Raw genomic sequence first — 21,075 nt, forward strand, 5'->3', positions numbered from 1 at the left:
GTAGCTAGCCTTTCAATTAACAAATAAACACAATAACCTGCAGAAAACCAATGCTCGGGGGCAACCGAGGCTTCAGCCTAAATCTAGCAGTTATAATAATCAACAGTTAATATAACATGCTTATCCAATTCCGAGTCTGAAATAGATTTATCATAACCCAAATTAAATGATATAACATGCCAAAGCAATAAAACCAGTCGAACCAATCCGACAAAAATATAATAATAATAAAGACGTCTAGTTACTACTGCGGTCTAAGAATAAAACAGTTTCACAGTTCTACTAAAATAAATGGAACCTCCGAGGAAAAGTAAATGCGGAGATCACCAGACTCTCTCAGATCATAACCCTGGGGAAAATTGGGAAAAACAACGGGGTCAGATATACTGAGATGAGTTCATACCACTATCTACATTTATTAAGTGGAAAACCTTTAAAACCGTTTAAAACGTTTAAATACGATATTACGAATAATAGTTGGAACCCTAATCCACAATTCTAAATAATAACATAATCCAACAGGTCTGGTCCCGAGAGCTGAGCTACACCGAGTTACCACTGACCACACTTATACCAGAGCCCCGAGAGCTGAGCTACACCGAGTTACTCTACTTGGTCCCGAGAGCTATGCTCACACCGAGTTACCACATTACCATAATTACCTTTCCCAGATCATTACCGGTGCGCACGCAGTCCTAATGATGCCCATTAGGTAGCATGTTCCAACTAGAAGCCATAATATAAAAACAGTTCGAAATATACGTACAGTATATATATATTTAATATTAAAATAACAATTTACTTAATAAAGCGGTAAATAGTAAGTACAAACTCACTGCTTGCTAATCCACGTGAATACCGGCAAACAACTAATCCTAGTTCGCCTCTGAAGCACGAACAGTAGACGGGTCTAGACAAATAAAATAATTATTAAAACAGACCCTAACTCTAGAGAGTACTAGACACCACATAGGACTAGCGCAAATAACATGTCGGAATAAACAATCCAAAGCACACACAAATAATACCCATTAGGAAATAAAGCCCAATTAATATAAGTCTATTGAGTTCTAGCTTAAAAGTCCAATATATAAATATTATTTAATAATTTTAAATAATAAATAATTTTCAAATAGTAGGTTAACCGAGTTATCATTAACTACCAAGTTAACCTCACTTGTCGGATGACCCAAGTCTAATCCGACTCAAAACGTTTATCAAATATAAACCCGAGTTTATATTTATAAAACAATTTAACAAAATAATAATCCATTTTAAAAGCGGAACTCAATAACTTCAATTCTAAGTAACCCAAGTTACAAATCTAAAACTTAATCATTTTAAGTTAATAAAAGTTTAGGGACTAAATTGAACTATAACCAATTAGGGCTAAACTGTACTTTAGTCAATTTGATATCCGAAATCAAATTAATTACTTTTGTTTATAATTAATACTAAATATAACGTTACCAATCAAAAACTTAAATAAGTTTTAAAAACGTTTAGGGGCTAAATTGTAATTTAGCCAATTTCATGCCAAATTGTTATTCGAAATTAAATATAATTACCCGAGTAATTATAATTTGAGTTGTAAAATATTTAGCGTTCATGATTCACGTATTCATAAATTGATGTGAAATTCAAGTTATTACTAAAGTGACAAGTAATTTTTAACTTGAAGGATTTAATTAATTTCAACAAAAAAAATGATTAGTTATATTAGCAAATTAGCCATCCTTAATATCCAATCAAACTAATTCCCTCCAACTAAATTGAATTCAAACAACAATTTAGTGATTAGAAAGGACCTTTAACCAAACACAAATCAAAGCATCAAATAAGCATTTGACACCTCATCATCTTCTTTAGCAAACAAACTCAACATATCAATTCTGTAATTCACGAACAGAGGAACCACAACCCAGCTTCCTCTAATCATTAACCATCAATCTTAAACTCTAACCATATAAGATTCAAACTAATACACCAAACTTATCATGAACAACTAACACACTAATTACTTAACCAATATTATATAGAAACCGTAAAAGAACAAGGAAGCGATAAACGTACGGCGATTAAACACAACGGAAAAATACGACGCAAACCATACGGTTAATCAAGTTTAATAACCAGGGATGTTAATAACCATAACAGCAATCAATTTCATGGCCCAAGACAATAAAGGTATTCGGCAGTAACATCCTAGGAAAGAAACAATTTATAATAAACTCAAAACGGTAAACCGAACGGCGATTGAAACGAGATCGATTACGTACCGTTTAGCAAAACCGAGATAGGGAAACGTAGGTACGTGAGTCTAGAACGTCTGAGATCAAACGGTTCTGATTTCGATTAAGAAATGAGCAAGAACGAATCAGAAAACCGAAGGACGTTTCAAGAGGAAACTGAAATCAAATGAATCAAAGATACTTACTGAACAGCGATCTTTGGAGGATGATTACGGCTTCGTTTCTCAGCGAAAGAACAAACGAAAAACGTCTAGGGCTACCTTGCAGCGTGATCTAGGTTTTTTATGAAGAAACCGACTTAAAATAATGCAAGGAAAAGGGCCGTAAACGAGGTCGAAAAGGGTCAAACGAATGGGTCCAAGGGGATATTGGTTTCTCGAACGGGAATGGCCTTCCAGGCCTGATTCCCGTTCGAGAATGGCCTGGTCTCGAACGAGACCAGGCCCAAAAGAGGAATTCCCGTTCGAGAATCCCAATTCTCGAACGGGAAAATTAAATTTCTTTTTTTTTATATTTTAAAACAACTCAAATCGAACCTAAAATGAATCGAACCACGAACTTTCACGAAACTTAAAATACTCCTCAAAACACACCCGGAACCACGTCGGAAATTAAAAAGAATACTTTAAAATTTTCCGGGATATTACATTCTCCCCAACTAATTAAAAATTCATCCTCTAATTTAACACGATAAGCAATTACCATTAGAACAACACGTAACACAAGTAAAAATCATAAAATTCACAGAAATCAAGATATCGTACCTCACGGAAATAGAAAAGGATAGCGATTCCGCATATCCGACTCGGTCTCCCAAGTACACTCCTCTACAGAATGATTGCGCCAGAGAACTTTGACCATCGGAATCTCCTTGTTCCGCAATTTACGCACTTGCGTATCAACAATCTCAACTGGCTGCTCCTCATAGGACAGCTCCTGGTCAATCTCAACACTCTGAGGTACAATCACGTGCGAAGGATCAGAAATGCACTTTCTCAACATAGAAACATGAAACACAGGATGTACTAACGACATGTCTGGCGGCAGAACCAGACGATAAGCCACAGCTCCAATCCTCTCTGAAATCTCATAAGGACCAATATACCTCGGCGCCAACTTCCCCTTGACACCAAAACGAACCACGCCCTTCATAGGCGAAACCCGAAGAAACACGAAATCACCAACATGAAACTCAATGTCTTTCCTCTTCGGATCAGCATAACTCTTATGCCGACTAAAAGCAGTCTCTAACCTCCGCTTAATCAACGGTACCTTCTCTGAGGTAATCTGAATGATCTCGGCACCTGAGAGTTTACGCTCTCCAACCTCCTCCCAACAGATAGGAGATCTACACTTGCGCCCTTACAAAGCCTCATACGGCGCCATCTCGATACTCGCATGATAACTGTTGTTATAAGAAAACTCAATCAACGGCAAATGAGTATCCCAGCTACCTTGAAAATCGAGAACACACATCCTAAGCATATCCTCCAACGTCTGAATAGTCCTCTCAGACTGACCGTCAGTCTGAGGATGAAAAGCTGTACTGAAATCCAACCGAGAACCCAAGGATTCCTGTACCGCTTTCCAGAACCTTGAAGTAAACACAGAACCTCTGTCTGAAACAATAGAAACCGGTACACCATGCAAACTGACAATCTTGTCGATGTACAACTGAGCCAACCTCGAAGCAGTATACGAAACCTTGATCGGTAGGAAATGAGCTGACTTGGTCATACGGTCAACTATCACCCAGATGGAATCGTACCCCTGTCGAGTACGTGGTAAACCAACCACAAAATCCATAGCAATCCGCTCCCACTTCCACTCTGGAATAGGTAGTGGCTGCAGATAGCCAAAAGGTCTCTGATGCTCCAGCTTCACCTGCTGGCAAGTCAGGCACTTAGAAACATACTCAGCGACATCCTTCTTCATCCCGCTCCACCAGTAGGTACCCTTAAGATCATGGTACATCTTAGTAGAACCCGGATGAACACTATAAGCAGACTTGTGCGCTTCTTCCAGAATCTGGTCCCTCAAACCATCTGAGTCCGGAACACACAATCTCGAACCATGTCTCAAAACACCATCCACAAAAGTAAACTCAGAATTTCCATCCTGCTGAACCTCCTCAATAATCCGTTTCAACTGTGGATCCTCAGCTTGTGAAGCTTTGATCCGATCAATCAAAACGGGTTGCACTTGTAACTGTGCTAACAAACAACCAGTCTGAGAAATCTGAAAACCATAGCCTGAAGCTATCAAACTGTGCCACTCTCTAACCATGGGTCTACGCCCAATCTCAGAAATATGAGCCAAGCTGCCCGAAGACTTGCGACTCAACGCATCGGCTACCACATTAGCCTTACCAGGATGGTACTGAATAGTACAGTCGTAGTCCTTCAGCAACTCTAACCACCTACTCTGTCTCAAGTTCAATTCTCTCTGATCAAAGATATATTTCAGACTCTTATGATCAGTGAAAATCTCACAAGTAGCACCATATAAATAATGCCTCCAGATTTTCAGCGCAAAAACCACAGCTGCCAACTCTAAATCATGAGTAGGGTAATTCACCTCATGCTTCTTCAACTGTCTGGAAGCATAGGCAATCACCTGTCCATGTTGCATCAGAACGCAACCCAAACCAATCCGAGACGCATCACAATACACTGTGAAACCGTCAATGCCAGAAGGCAATGCCAAAACCGGAGCTGTAGTCAAAATCTCCTTAAGCTTCTCAAAGCTCGCCTCGCACTTGTCAGTCCACTCAAACTTGACACCCTTCTGTGTCAGTTTAGTCAAAGGTGCAGATATTCTGGAGAAATCTTGCACGAACCGATGATAGTAGCCAGCTAAACCCAAAAACTTCTGATCTCGGTAACTGACCTTGGCCTCTGCCAATCCATAACCGCCTCAATCTTCTTCGGATCAACCTTGATCCCATCTTTCGACACCACGTGTCCTAGAAAGGTAACTTGATCCAACCAGAACTCACATTTTGAGAACTTAGCGTACAACTGATACTCACGCAACGTCTGTAGTATAGTCCTCAAATGGTAAGCATGCTCCTCCTCACTCCGAGAATATATAAAAATGTCATCAATGAAGACGATAACAAATTGATCCAAAAACGGCTTGAACACTCTGTTCATCATATCCATAAACGCTGCTGGTGCGTTCGTCAGACCAAAGGACATAACCAGAAACTCAAAATGTCCATAACGAGTCCGAAAAGCAGTCTTAGGCACATCTGCATCACGGATCCGTAGCTGATGATACCCAGACCTCAAATCAATCTTGGAAAAACACTTCGCACCCTGCAACTGGTCAAACAGATCATCGATGCGAGGAAGAGGATATCTATTCTTGACAGTAGCCTTATTCAACTGTCTGTAGTCGATACACAGCCGAAAGGAACCGTCTTTCTTCTTTACAAACAGAACTGGAGCACCCCACGGAGAAGTACTCGGTCTGATGAACCCGCTATCCAACAACTCTTGTAACTGGTCCTTCAACTCCTTCAGCTCTGCAGGAGCCATCCGATACGGCGGTATCGAAATCGAAGCTGTACCAGAAACCACATCAATGGAAAACTCAATATAACGATCATGTGGTAATCCAGGCAATTCCTCTGGAAACACATTAGTGAACTCATTCACTATCTGAACACTATGCATATCACCATTACTAGTCTCCAAATCACGAACCACAGCAAGAAAACCCTGGCAACCCTTGCCTAACATCCGCTTCGCCTTGATGGCGGAAATCAGATTCTTAGGTGTCTCCGCCTTTTCTCCCTGAAAGGAAAAAGGTAGATCACCCGGAATCCGAAACTCAACTGACTTCCCTCGACAGTCAATAGAAGCATAATGGCGCGACAGCCAATCCATCCCCAAGATGACATCAAAAGAAAGAACGTCAAGCACAATCAAATCAGCACATAATTCTCTACCCTGAATAACCACTGGACAAGAAGGATAAACGACGTCCACTATTACACCTTCAGACATAGGTGAAGACACAGCTAGAGGTTCACTCAAAACAGATGGTGCAATACCCAATTTCCCAGCAAAACATGTAGATACAAACGAATGGGTTGCACCCGCATCAAATAACACTAAAGCATCTATAAAAGAAATCGGAATGGTACCTTGCACCACAGCATTTGATGCACGCGCATCCTGAGGAGTAAGTGCGAACACTCTGGCCTGACCCTGCGGCTGCTGCTGCGAACTCTGTCCAGTACCATAACCGTTGGAACGTCTACCGCCGTTACCACGACCACCAAAACCTCTGCCACCAGAACCACGGCCCCGCTGGCCACCAAAAGATGCTGCAGGTTGAGAGTACCCTACAGACTGTGTAAACGCAGGTCTCTGCTGCTGATAAGATGACTGCGCCATACTGGAGTTAGACGTCTGCTGTCTAGATGTCGGACACTCCCTGGAGAAATGACCCGGCTGGCCACAAGTGAAACAACCTCTAGGAGCTAACTGGCACTGACCATAATGCCTACGTCTGCAATTCTGGCAGAACGGAATGTTCGATCCACCATTGTACCCTCGTCCTGAACCACGGTTACTCCCACTGCTACTGGAACTGTACGGAGCACTCCTAGTACTATGCCTCCCTTTGTTGTGAGTTCGGCGACTCCCTTTATTGGCCTGAGAAGAGCCACTGTAGTAGTTCCCACTACCATGCTGCACTAGGGCCTGCTGCCCCCCACTAGGAAGATCACTCTTTCCCTTTTGATTCTGGAAAGGGTCAGAGATCGTCCCAAACTGAACCATCGAATTCTCCATCCGCCGCGCACTATCCACTAACCGGGCAAACTCCATGTTTGTCCCTATCAGCAAAGGAAGAAACTCCGAGCCTAAACCCCTAATATAACGATCGTTCACTCGCTCTTGATCACCCTGTAGATCTGTAGCAAACCGCCCCAAACGTACAAACTCAGTAGTGTAGTCTGTCACTGATCTATCCCCCTTCTTCAAATTTAGCAGCTTTTCTCTGAAACTCTCAGTTTCAGAGAAGGGTAGATAATAACCTCTGAACCTGATCACAAAATCAGCCCAAGACAAAGTATCCATGACTGGCCTGATGTTATCACGATACCAGTCCTTAGCTGGACCCTTCAGCGACATCTCCACAAGCATCACTGATTGACGATCAGAAGCTTGAATCCTCTGACTGTTGTACTCAAATTCCTCCAAAAAGTCAAGAGCATCCCCAGTACTATCAAAAGAAGTCGGATTCAACTTCAAGTAGATCATCACCAACTCTCTGTCTGTTGGAATGTGACCGACACCAGCAAGTCCACCAATACCAGCTACAACACCAGCCTGAGGTTGCTGTTGCTGCGCTAGCTGACCCAGTACAGTACACTGATTCTGCAGAAGAGCCTGGTTGTTCTGCATCTTGACAATCCCAGCCAAGAAGGTATTGAAGTCGAACGCTTGCATGTTTGGTGCATGTTGCACATTCGGTGCCTGAACACCTGTTGCACCACGTCCTCTAGCTCCACCTCTACCAGCACCAGCTCCTCTGCCTCTACCAGCACCTCTACCTCTGCCAGCACCTCCACCTCGACCACGTCCAGCATTAGCCTGAACTGGTGGTACGTTCTGATCGACTTCCATGGAAATCGCATCATCAGCCACAGCTTCTTGCTCTGCCGCAGCACGAGCACGAGTACGAACAACGTTGTCCATATCCTAAGATTGAACAACAACAATTTAAATAACAGATATTTCATACCCAAGTATGAACAAAACAAGCAACATATAGGATTTCCCAAGAAATCAACAGCAATAAAATGTTCACCCAAGTGAAATAAAATTAACATTTAACAACATCAAATCAACATACAATGACTGACTCGACGCAATCCTATTGGTGTAGACAGAATGTTTTAAAATCAAAAGATGACGGTTTTAAAGACATCACAGAATCCTATATCCGTAGTAGTTCCTAAGACACAACCATACTTAACAGAGTAAACACATAGCAAGCAATTGGCCTTGGTTTGAAACCAAAGCTCTGATACCAAAACTGTCACGACCCATTTTCATGAATCGCGACCGGCGCTAGGGTATGGGTAATGTAGTACAAAAACCCGTAGCTAGCCTTTCAATTAACAAATAAACACAATAACCTGCAGAAAACCAATGCTCGGGGGCAACCGAGACTTCAGCCTAAATCTAGCAGTTATAATAATCAACAGTTAATATAACATGCTTATCCAATTCCGAGTCTGAAATAGATTTATCATAACCCAAATTAAATGATATAACATGCCAAAGCAATAAAACCAGTCGAACCAATCCGACAAAAATATAATAATAATAAAGACGTCTAGTTACTACTGCGGTCTAAGAATAAAACAGTTTCACAGTTCTACTAAAATAAATGGAACCTCCGAGGAAAAGTAAATGCGGAGATCACCAGACTCTCTCAGATCATAACCCTGGGGAAAATTGGGAAAAACAACGGGGTCAGATATACTGAGATGAGTTCATACCACTATCTACATTTATTAAGTGGAAAACCTTTAAAACCGTTTAAAACGTTTAAATTCGATATTACGAATAATAGTTGGAACCCTAATCCACAATACTAAATAATAACATAATCCAACAGGTCTGGTCCCGAGAGCTGAGCTACACCGAGTTACCACTGACCACACTTATACCAGAGCCCCGAGAGCTGAGCTACACCGAGTTACTCTACTTGGTCCCGAGAGCTATGCTCACACCGAGTTACCACATTACCATAATTACCTTTCCCAGATCATTACCGGTGCGCACGCAGTCCTAATGATGCCCATTAGGTAGCATGTTTCAATTAGAAGCCATAATATAAAAACAGTTCGAAATATACGTACAGTATATATATTTAATATTAAAATAACAATTTACTTAATAGCGGTAAATAGTAAGTACAAACTCACTGCTTGCTAATCCACGTGAATACCGGCAAGCAACTAATCCTGGTTCGCCTCTGAAGCACGAACAGTAGACGGGTCTAGACAAATAAAATAATTATTAAAACAGACCCTAACTCTAGAGAGTACTAGACACCACATAGGACTAGCGCAAATAACATGTCGGAATAAACAATCCAAAGCACACACAAATAATACCCATTAGGAAATAAAGCCCAATTAATATAAGTCTATTGAGTTCTCGCTTGAAAGTCCAATGTATAAATATTATTTAATAATTTTAAATAATAAATAATTTTCAAATAGTGGGTTAACCGAGTTATCATTAACTACCAAGCTAACCTCACTTGTCGGATGACCCAAGTCTAATCCGACTCAAAACGTTTATCAAATATAAACCCGAGTTTATATTTATAAAACAATTTAACAAAATAATAATCCATTTTAAAAGCGGAACTCAATAACTTCAATTCTAAGTAACCCAATTTACAAATCTAAAACTTAATCATTTTAAGTTAATAAAAGTTTAGGGACTAAATTGAACTATAACCAATTAGGGCTAAACTGTACTTTAGTCAATTTGATATCCGAAATCAAATTAATTACTTTTGTTTATAATTAATACTAAATATAACGTTACCAATCAAAAACTTAAATAAGTTTTAAAAACGTTTAGGGGCTAAATTGTAATTTAGCCAATTTCATGCCAAATTGTTATTCGAAATTAAATATAATTACCCGAGTAATTATAATTTGAGTTGTAAAATATTTAGCGTTCATGATTCACGTATTCATAAATTGATGTGAAATTCAAGTTATTACTAAAGTGACAAGTAATTTTTAACTTGAAGGATTTAATTAATTTCAACAAAAAAAATGATTAGTTATATTAGCAAATTAGCCATCCTTAATATCCAATCAAACTAATTCCCTCCAACTAAATTGAATTCAAACAACAATTTAGTGATTAGAAAGGACCTTTAACCAAACACAAATCAAAGCATCAAATAAGCATTTGACACCTCATCATCTTCTTTAGCAAACAAACTCAACATATCAATTCTGTAATTCACGAACAGAGGAACCACAACCCAGCTTCCTCTAATCATTAACCATCAATCTTAAACTCTAACCATATAAGATTCAAACTAATACACCAAACTTATCATGAACAACTAACACACTAATTACTTAACCAATATTATATAGAAACCGTAAAAGAACAAGGAAGCGATAAACGTACGGCGATTAAACACAACGGAAAAATACGACGCAAACCATACGGTTAATCAAGTTTAATAACCAGGGATGTTAATAACCATAACAGCAATCAATTTCATGGCCCAAGACAATAAAGGTATTCGGCAGTAACATCCTAGGAAAGAAACAGTTTATAATAAACTCAAAACGGTAAACCGAACGGCGATTGAAACGAGATCGATTACGTACCGTTTAGCAAAACCGAGATAGGGAAACGTAGGTACGTGAGTCTAGAACGTCTGAGATCAAACGGTTCTGATTTCGATTAAGAAACGAGCAAGAACGAATCAGAAAACCGAAGGACGTTTCAAGAGGAAACTGAAATCAAATGAATCAAAGATACTTACTGAACAACGATCTTTGGAGGATGATTACGGCTTCGTTTCTCAGCGAAAGAACAAACGAAAAATGTCTAGGGCTACCTTGCAGCGTGATCTAGGTTTTTTATGAAGAAACCGACTTAAAATAATGCAAGGAAACGGGCCGTAAACGAGGTCGAAAAGGGTCAAACGAATGGGTCCAAGGGGATATTGGTTTCTCGAACGGGAATGGCCTTCCAGGCCTGATTCCCGTTCGAGAATGGCCTGGTCTCGAACGAGACCAGGCCCAAAAGAGGAATTCCCGTTCGAGAATCCCAATTCTCGAACGGGAAAATTAAATTTTTTGTTCTTTTTTATATTTTAAAACAACTCAAATCGAACCTAAAATGAATCGAACCACGAACTTTCACGAAACTTAAAATACTCCTCAAAACACACCCGGAACCACGTCGGAAATTAAAAAGAATACTTTAAAATTTTCCGGGATATTACAGAAACATTTGGATTTGTTTCGTAACATTAGTGAGCATTTGGCTTAAATCGCTAAAAAGGTTAAACGTTTTAAATTGTTTGGATTCGTTTCGTAACGTTTTAAACGTTTGGCAAAAATCGATAAAAAGGCAAAACGTTTGGATTTGGTTCATAACGTTTGTAAATGTTTGGCATATATCGCTTAATAGGTGAAACGTTTTGATTTAATTCGTAACGTTTTAAACGTTTGATTGGTTTCATAACGTTTTAAACGTTTGGCTAAAAAAGTGAAACGTTTGAATTTGTTTCGTAGCGTTTAAATTGTTTGGATTTTTTTTCGTAACGTTTTAAACGTTTGGCTTAAATCGCTAAAAAGGTGAAACGTTTGATTTTGTTTCGTAACATTTGTAAAAGTTTGGCATAAATCGCTAAAAAGGTGAAACATTTGGATTTTTTTCGTAACGTTTCACACGTTTGGATTGATTTCTTAACGTTTTAAACGTTTGGCTTGAATTGAGAATTAGGGGAAATGTTTGTATTTTTTTTCGTAACGTTTGTAAATGTTTGGATTAAAATGCTAAAAAGGTGAAACATTTGGATTTGTTTCGTAACGTTTTAAACGTTTGGATATATTTCGTAACGTTTTAGACGTTTGGCTTAAATTGATAAAAGGTGAGGAGTTTGTATTTGTTTCTCAACGTTTGTAAATGTTTGGCTTAAATCGCTAAAAAGGTGAAACGTTTGGATTTGTTTCATAACGTTTTAAATGTTTGGCTTGGTTTCATAACGTTTTAAATGTTTGGCTTAAATCGCAAAAAAGGTGAAACGTTTGGATTTTTTTCGTAATGATTGTAAACATTTAGCTTGAATAGCTAAAAAGGTGAAACGTTATGATTTGTTTCGTAACGTTTGTATACGTTTGGCTTCAATCGCTAAAAAGGTTAAACGTTAAGATTTCTTTCATAACATTTGAAATGTTTGGATCAGTTTTGTAATATTTTAAACGTTTGACTTATATTCCTAAAAAGGTGAAACGTTTGGATTTGTTTCGTAACGTTTTAAACGTATGGCTTAAATTGCTAAAAAGGTGAAACGTTGGGATTTGTTTCGTAACATTTTAAACGTTTGGATTTTTGTCGTAACGTTTTAAATGTTTGCCTTAAATTGCTAAAAAGGTGAAATGTTAGGATTTGTTTCGTAACGTTTTATACGTTTTGCTTAAATCACTAAAAAGGTGAAACGTTAGGGTTTGTTTTGTTTTAAACGTTTGGATTTGTTTTGTAAAATTTTATACGTTTGGCTTAAATCGCAAAAAAGTTGAAATGTTAGGATTTGTTTCATAACGTTTTAAACGTTGTGATTTGTGTCCTAACCTTTTAAACATTTTGCATAAATTGCTAAAAGGTTTAAACGTTTGGATTTGTTTTATAACGCTTTAAACGTTTGGCTTAAATCGCTAAAAAGGAAAAATGTTAGGATTTCTTTCGTAACGTTTTATACATTTGTCTTAAATCGATAAAAAGGTGAAACGTTTGGATTTGATTCGAAATATTTTAAACCTTTCGCTTAAATCACTAAAAAGGTGAAAAATTAGGATTTGTTTTATTACGTTTTAAACGTTTGGCTTAAATCGCTACAAAGGTGGAATGTTAGGATTTCTTACGTAACGTTGTAAACGTTTGGCATAAATCGCTAAAAAGACGAAACGTTTGGATTTATTTCGTAACGTTTGGCTTAAATCGCTAAAAAGGTTAAACGTTTGGATTGGTTTCGTAAAGTTTTAAACGTTTGGCTTAAATTGATATAAAGGTGAAATGTTTGAATTTGTTTTGTAAAGTTTTACAAGTTTGGCTTAAATTGCTAAAAAGGTGAAACTTTTGGATTTGTTTCGTAACGTTTTAAATAGCTAAAAAGGTGAAACATTTGGATTTGTTTTGTAACGTTTTAAACGTTTGGATTGGTTTGTCACGTTTTAAACGTTTGGCTTAAATTGATAAAAAGGTGAAACGTTTGGATTTGTTTCGTAACATTTGTAAACGTTTAGCTTAAATCGCTAAAAAGGTGAAACGTTTGGATTTTTTCTTAACGTTTTAAACATTTGGATTCATTTCGTAACGTTTTAAATGTTTCGCTTAAATCACTAAAAAGGTGAAACATTTTGATTTTTTTCCTTAGGTTTGTAAACGTTTAGCTTAAATCGCTATAAAGGTGAAACGTTTAGGGTTGTTTTGTATCGTTTGTATACGTTTGGCTTCAATTGCTAAAAAGGGGAAACGTTAGGATTTGTTTTGTAACGTTTTAAATGTTTGGCTTAAATCGCTAAAATTGTGAAACGTTTGGATTTGTTTCTTAACGTTTTGAACGTTTGGCTTAAATTGCTAAAAAGGTGAAATGTTAGGATTTGTTTTATTTTAAACGTTTGGGTTTGTTTCGAAATTTTTTAAACGTTTGGCCTAAATCTCTAAAAAGGGGAAACGTTAGAATTCGTTTCATAACGTTTTAAACTTTGTGATTTGTGTCGTAACCTTTTAAACGTTTTTCATAAATTGCTAAAAAATATTAAACGTTTGGATTTGTTTCAGAACACTTTAAACGTTTGGCTTAAATCGCTAAAAAGGTGAAATGTTAGGATTTTTTTCGTAACTTTTTATATGTTTGTAAATCGCTAAAAAGATGAAACATTTGGATTTGTTTCGAAATGTTTTAAACGTTTGGCTTAAATCGCTAAAAAGGTGAAACATTAGAATTTGTTTTATTACGTTTTAAAAGTTTGGCTTAAATCGCTAAAAAGGTGGAACTTTTAGGATTTCATTCGTAACGTTGTAAACGTTTGGCTTAAATCGCTAAAAAGGTGAAACGTTTGGATTTGTTTCGTAACGTTTGGCTTAAATCGCTAAAAAGGTTAAACATTTTATACGTTTGGATTGTTTTCGTAAAGTTTTAAACGTTTGGCTTAAATCGATAAAAAGGTTAAATGTTTGAATTTGTTTTGTAACGTTTTACACGTTTGGATTGTTTCGTAACATTTTAAACGTTTGGCATAAATCGCTAAATAGGTGAAACTTTTGGATTTATTTCGTAACATTTTAAATCGCTAAAAAGGTGAAACTTTTGGATTTGTTTCGTAACGATTTAAATCGCTAAAAAGGTGAAATATTTGGATTTATTTCGTAACGTTTTAAACGCTTGGATTGGTTTCGAAACGTTTTAAACGTTTGGATTAAATTGATAAAAAGGTGAAACGTTTGGATTTTTTTTCGTAATGTTTGTAAACGTTTAGCTTAAATCGCTAAAAAGGTGAAACGTTTGGATTTGTTTCGTAACGTTTTAAACGTTTGGATTGATTCGAAACGTTTGAAATGTTTGGCTTAAATAACTAAATAGGTGAAATATTTGGATTTTTTTCCTAACGTTTGTAAACGTTTAGCTTAAATCGCTAAAAAGGTGAAACGTTTAGAGTTGTTTTATATCGTTTGTATATGTTTGGCTTCAATCGCAAAAAAGTGGAAATGTTAGGATTTGTTTCGTAGCATATTAAACATTTGGATTTGGTTCGTAACATTTTAAAAGTTTGGCTTAAATCGCTAAAAAGGTGAAACATTAAGATTTGTTTCGTAACGTTTTAAACATTTGGCTTAAATCGCTAAAAATGTGAAACGTTAGGATTTGTTTCGTAACTTTTTAAAATGTTTGGCTTAAATCGCTAAAAAGGTGAAACGTTAGGATTTTTTTGTAACGTTTTAAACGTTTTGCTTAAATCGCTAAAAAGGTAAAATGTTAGGATTTGTTTCGTAACGTTTTAAACGTTTGGCTTAAATCGCTAAAAAGGTGAAAAGTTAGGATTTGTTTCATTACGTTTTAAACATTTTGATTGGTTTCGTAATGTTTTAAATGTTTGCCTTAAATCGCTAAAAAGGTGAAATGTTTGGATTTGTTTCGAAATATTTTAAAGGTTTGGCTTAAATTGCTAAATAGGTGAAATGTTAGGATTTGTTTCGCAACGTTTTAAACGTTTGGTTTAAATGGCTAAATAGGTGAAACATTAGGTTTTGTTTCGTAACGTTTTAAACGTTTAGCGTAAATCGCTAAAAAGCTAAAACCTTAGGATTTATTTCGTAACGTTTTAAACATTTGAATTGGTTTTATAACGTTTTAAAAGTTTGGCTTAAATCGCTAAAAAGGTGAAATGTTTGGATTTGTTTCCTAACGTTTGTAAATGTTTGGCTTAAATCGCTAACGAGGTGAAATGTTTGGATTTGTTTCGACATTTGGCTTAAATCGTTAAATAGGTGTATTGATACCCAATTTTGTCCAGCCAAATATAGTCAAAATTGAATAAATTACGATTAGTAGTATTTTGGTGCATTATAACCATTTATGATATCTAAGTATACATTAAATAGTCAACACACCTAATACTAATTAGTATCGAGTTTCAAGAACCAAATTGAACCTTTTAGCATTTTCCATTTCGTTTATCAATGTTATTTAGCAACCTATTCTATCCATATTTCTTCCCGTTTAAAACGTCGCGTGATTAATAAGATTTAAATGAGAATTTGAAGTGAATTATTAAATGAAAACATAAATAATAAATCTACTAATAATGAGAACACATTACACATCAAATTAATATTTTAAGAAAATAATAAACAAAACAAAATAATTAATAATTCATACAATGAACTCATTTGCTAAAAAAATATATTATACTGGCTCGGATGAGCCAATTTTCTTCATCTTTATTTTACCAATGAAGGCCCGGATAGGTCTGTTTCCTTTGCTTAGCAAGCTTTTCTATCATGTTGACCCTTTCTCCACTCCTTCTATTACAAGTGAACTAGGCAAATGCATGCACCTAAATAACCAATGAAATAATCAGAGTTAAAAATACATTATGCAACTACGGTAACTTCCTGCACAACCAATCAAATTTCAGCTACTCCCTCTATAAAAGGAGGAGCAACCAATAACAAAAGACACGCTTAAAAAAGAGCAGAAATACTGCTTAAAATCAATAAGAAGAGAGGGAAAAATATAGGTAAATACAATTAGGGAAGTTACAAGAAGAAAGGGTAGAAAAATAAAAATAAAATAGTTGTTCTGAAAATAGCAGGCATACTGCTGAGATAGCAGAAACAGTCGAGAGAGATACAAAAAGAGAGTGGAGAAAATTGTTGGAGTGTAGACAGAAGAGAAATATATAAACATATAGAATATCAGAGTACATACATACCTTAATAAGTATTAAATCACACACAAAATACCAAAGATAGAAGCAAGATTAAACAACAAGGGTATATTTTTGTTTATCACTTCATAACTGCTATTTTCATTTCAATCTTATTTCTATTTGCACGTTTCTATTTTTATTATGCTATCTTGTATCATTCTCTATTAAAATGTATCGTTTATGTTCAGTTGCACTTTAATATTTATGTTCTGCTAGTCTATTTTTTCTAAATGCTAAAAGAGGTAGAGGTGAGTGGATACCCATCTCTGTTCATAACATTATCAAACTAGCAAATAGGTATACCTGACATATCTAAGTACAATTTTTCTCCTAAACCTCGGTTCACTTCCTTTAAGGGTATATATGAATTTCCATTCTTTTGTTAGCGGTTTAGCGCCATATTGACATCGATTAGTTAAACCACAATCTCAGATTAATTTTCATTTGTTTACTTAGGGTAAGAAATAGTAAAATATGTGAACTATGAAACATGTTAGAGAAAGGTAGTGAAGAAAATCAAAAGAAAAGAGAAATAAGTTATGGAGATTCTGCAGTGCGAGAGGAAGAGAAAATGGAAATATAAATTAGGTTAATTGATTTAGAATTGTTAAGTTTATGCAAGGTCATGTGGGCTTTTGGTCATCTTCAAGGCCTTCGATTTTAAGCCATAAGAATGTTATGTTATTAAGGAATTTGGGCTTGGCATTTGATAAAACCAATAAATTACTATCCGGGTAAATTTAATCGGCGATTTTCTATTCAAATTTTAATTAATATTTAATATATATAACAACAATAATAAAATAACTCACAATAATAAATATAATAATAAGAGTACAAAATTCTTTTTAGTAGCATTTTTTATTTTATTTCAATAATTTATAGTTCCGTAAAATTTATTTGTATGTTCGCAAATTCAAATTAAATTTAGTTAACCTTATTTCAAAATTTCATTTAAAATGCTATTTTGTAAGGTCTGAACTACGAGGACTTTAATCCCGTCAAGCAGGTACGTAGGCTTTTCAGATGAAATCTGAAATCAAGTCCACCTTTCTTTTTAAATCTTATTTTTCTATTTTATTTAGATTTTACTTTTATTCAAACATATTTTAATTTAATGATTGTTTAATTTTCAATATTAAATTCGAGATTTCATTCATCTTATAAAGATTTTTCTTTCCTCAAATTAATTTTTTTTTATCTTTACAAAATTAAATTTATATTTTTAAACTCCAATCAAACTACGCAGACTTTAATTACGTCAAATGGATACGTAGGCTTTTCATGTTAAATCTGAAATCAAGTCTACCCTTTTTTATAAATCTTATTTGCCTATATTATTCTTTTAAATTTTATTTTTTTCAAATATATATTAATTTCAATTCATTTTATTGCTTTTGATTCATAAGTTTGACATCGGTTTCATTCATCTCCTAAAACATTTTTTTCCTTCTAAATTAATCCTTTTTTAACTTATCAAAGTCCATCTTTCTTTTTAAATTTTATTTGTCCATTTTATCTTTCTAAAAATCTTACTTTTCTTTAAATATACTTTAAATTTTAATTGATTGTTTATTTTTTAAATCCTAAAATCAAATTTCAGATCGATTCCATTCATCTCTTTAAAGCATTTTCTTTCAAAATAATATTTTTTAATTCTTAAAAACTAAATTCATATTTTTAAAGTCCAATCGAACTACGTGGACTTTGATCCTTTTTCACGGGTACGTAGGTAGTCGAAATTCCAATTTTTGATTCAAATCCAATTTTTCAAAACTTTTTATTTACTTATTTTAATCTTTTATTTTCATTTCTCATTTTTATTTTGATATCGCATTATCTTATTTTTACTATATTTTGTCATTTATTTAAGTGCTTTATTATTATTATTATTGTTATTTTATGTGTATTATTTATATTGTACCTTTCATATTTTTATTATTTACTCATTTATCTTATTTCTCTAAAATAAAATAAACAATATAATATTTTGCCTTCCATTTTCCGTTCAAAAAATAAAATAAAACTTCTCACAAATTGTACCTTGGATAAGGTACTTTAGTAATATTTTAAAAATAAAACATACTTTCACTTAGAATCATGAACAAAATTAATAAGTGAATATTTTAAAAATACAGTCAATCATTAAATATGTCACGGCCCATTTTCATGAATCGCGACCGGCGCTAGGGTATGGGTAATGTAGTACCAAAACCCGTAGCTAGCCTTTCATTTATCACATGAACACATAAACCTGCAGAAAACCAATGCTCGGGGGCAACCGAGACTTCAGCCTAAAACTAGCAGTTATAATATTCAACAGTTAATATAACATGCTTAATCAATTCCGAGTCTAAAATAGATTCATCATAAATCAATGTAAATAATACAGCATGCCCGAGCAATATAACCAGTTGAACCAATCCGACAAAATAAATAATAATAAAGACGTCTAGTTACTACTGCGGTCTAGGAATAAAACAGTTTTACAGTTTATCAAAAATAAATGGAACCTCCGAAGAAAAGTAAATGCGGAGATCACCAGACTCTCTCAGATCATAACCCTGGGAAAATGGGAAAACAACGGGGTCAGATATACTGAGATGAGTTTATACCACTATCTACATTTATTAAGTGGAAAACCTTTTAAAACCGTTTAAAATGTTTAATAACGATATTACGAATAATAGTTGGAACCCTAGTCCACAATTCTAAATAATAACATAATCCAATAGGTCTGGTCCCGAGAGCTGAGCTACACCGAGTTACCACTGACCACACTTATACCAGAGTCCCGAGAGCTGAGCTACACCGAGTTACTCTACCTGGTCCCGAGAGCTACGCTCACACCGAGTTACCACATTTCCATATATACCTTACCCAGATCAATACCGGTGCGCACGCAGTCCTAATGATGCCCATTAGGTAGCATGTTCCAACTAAGAGCCATAATATAAAAACAGTTCGAAATATACGTACAGTATATATATTTAATATTAAAATAGCAATTTACTTAATAAAGCGGTAAATAGTAAGTACAAACTCACTGCTTGCTAATCCACGTGAAATACCGGCAAGCAACTAACTCTGGTTCGCCTCTGAAGCACGAACAGTAGACGAGTCTAGACAAATAAAATAATTATTAAAATCAGACCCTAACTCTAAAGAGTACTAGACACCACATAGGACTAGCACAAATAACACGTCGGAATAAATTATCCAGAACAACACAAAAATACCCGTTAGGTAATAACGCCCAAACACGATAAGTCTATTGAGTTCTCGCTAAAAAATCCAATTTATAAATATTATTAAATAACTTTAAATAATAATAAATTTTCAATTAGTGTGTTAACCGAGTTACCAATAACTACCAAGCTAACCACACTTGTCGGGTGACCCAAATCTAACCCAACTCAAAACGTTTATCAAATATAAACCCGAGTTTATATTTATAAAATAATTCCATAAAATAATAAACCATTTTAAAAGCGGAACTCAATAACTTCAAATTCAAGTAACCCAAGTTACAACCCAAAAACTTAATTAAATAAGTCATAAAAAGTTTAGGGACTAAATTGTACTTTAGCCAATTAGGGACTAAACTGTACTTTTGCCAAAAAAGATACTTAAAATCAATTTAATCTCTTTTGTTTATAATTAAAACCAAATACTAAGCTATTAATCAAAATCCACTTAAACAAGTTATAAATTAAGTTTAAGGGCTAAATTGTAATTTAGCCAATTTTTACCAACTCGAAACATAACAAAATTACCCGAGTAATTATGTTAATTTAGATTATAAAAATATCGTTTACAAGTATCACTTATAAATTATAACGAAATCCAAGGTATTATCAAATCAATAGGTAAAGTTTAACCACTACTAGAAAAATGCATTTTAGCAACAAATTTTTTCGTCGCTAAAGGCTGAAATCCGTCGGTAAATTAAGTTCTCCGTTGGTAAAAGGCTAAAATCCGTCGTTAAATCAAAAAATTTATGTCGGTAATTCTTTGTTTTCTAGTAGTGAACTTAAGGAATTTATTTGATTTAGGCAAAACAATTGAGTGATCAAAGGAGTCTTTTCACCATCTTCCTCCTTTCAAAACAAAAGAAACCCGCCAACCTTAAACAACCAATTCACCATTTTTTTATGTTTCTGAAACCATTCAATCATCAACCTTATCAAAACCAAAGCAACCTAATAGCCATAAATCAATCCAAATCAACATAACACAATTGCTACACACCCATAATCATTTAGCACGAAGAATCAAACAACAAACGTTAACTGCCGAATCCAAATCCTCAACACGAAAATGGAAAATGGATTGATAACTCCATGAAATCATAAACTAACAAATACCCAAGAGATCTATAATCCAAACAAACAAATCCATGGCCAAAGGAAGATGATAACATTCGGCATAACTAAAAGAAAATAAGAACAGTAAATGGACAACTAAAAGCGATAAACCGAACGGCAAGATAACGAGATCAACGGCGTACCGTTAAGCGAAGCGAACGAATTGAATCGAAGGTATACGAGTCTAGAACGCCTGAGATCAAACGGTTTCAGTTTCGATTTAGAA

General features: G+C 35.2%; 1 long non-coding RNA gene across 1 annotated transcript; it reads right to left on the reverse strand.

The window, feature by feature from the left end:
- Positions 1 to 8,484: 8,484 nt before the first annotated feature.
- LOC130015044 (uncharacterized) lies at positions 8,485 to 9,637 on the reverse strand. Its single transcript, XR_008790050.1, has 2 exons — positions 9,205 to 9,637; positions 8,485 to 8,721 (listed from the first exon to the last, which is right to left on the reverse strand). It is a non-coding gene; the product is annotated as an uncharacterized LOC130015044 (long non-coding RNA).
- Between the last annotated feature and the right edge of the window lie 11,438 nt (positions 9,638 to 21,075).

The sequence above is a fragment of the Mercurialis annua genome, linkage group LG2 (assembly GCF_937616625.2).
Source record: "Mercurialis annua linkage group LG2, ddMerAnnu1.2, whole genome shotgun sequence".
NCBI classification, from domain to species: domain Eukaryota; kingdom Viridiplantae; phylum Streptophyta; class Magnoliopsida; order Malpighiales; family Euphorbiaceae; genus Mercurialis; species Mercurialis annua.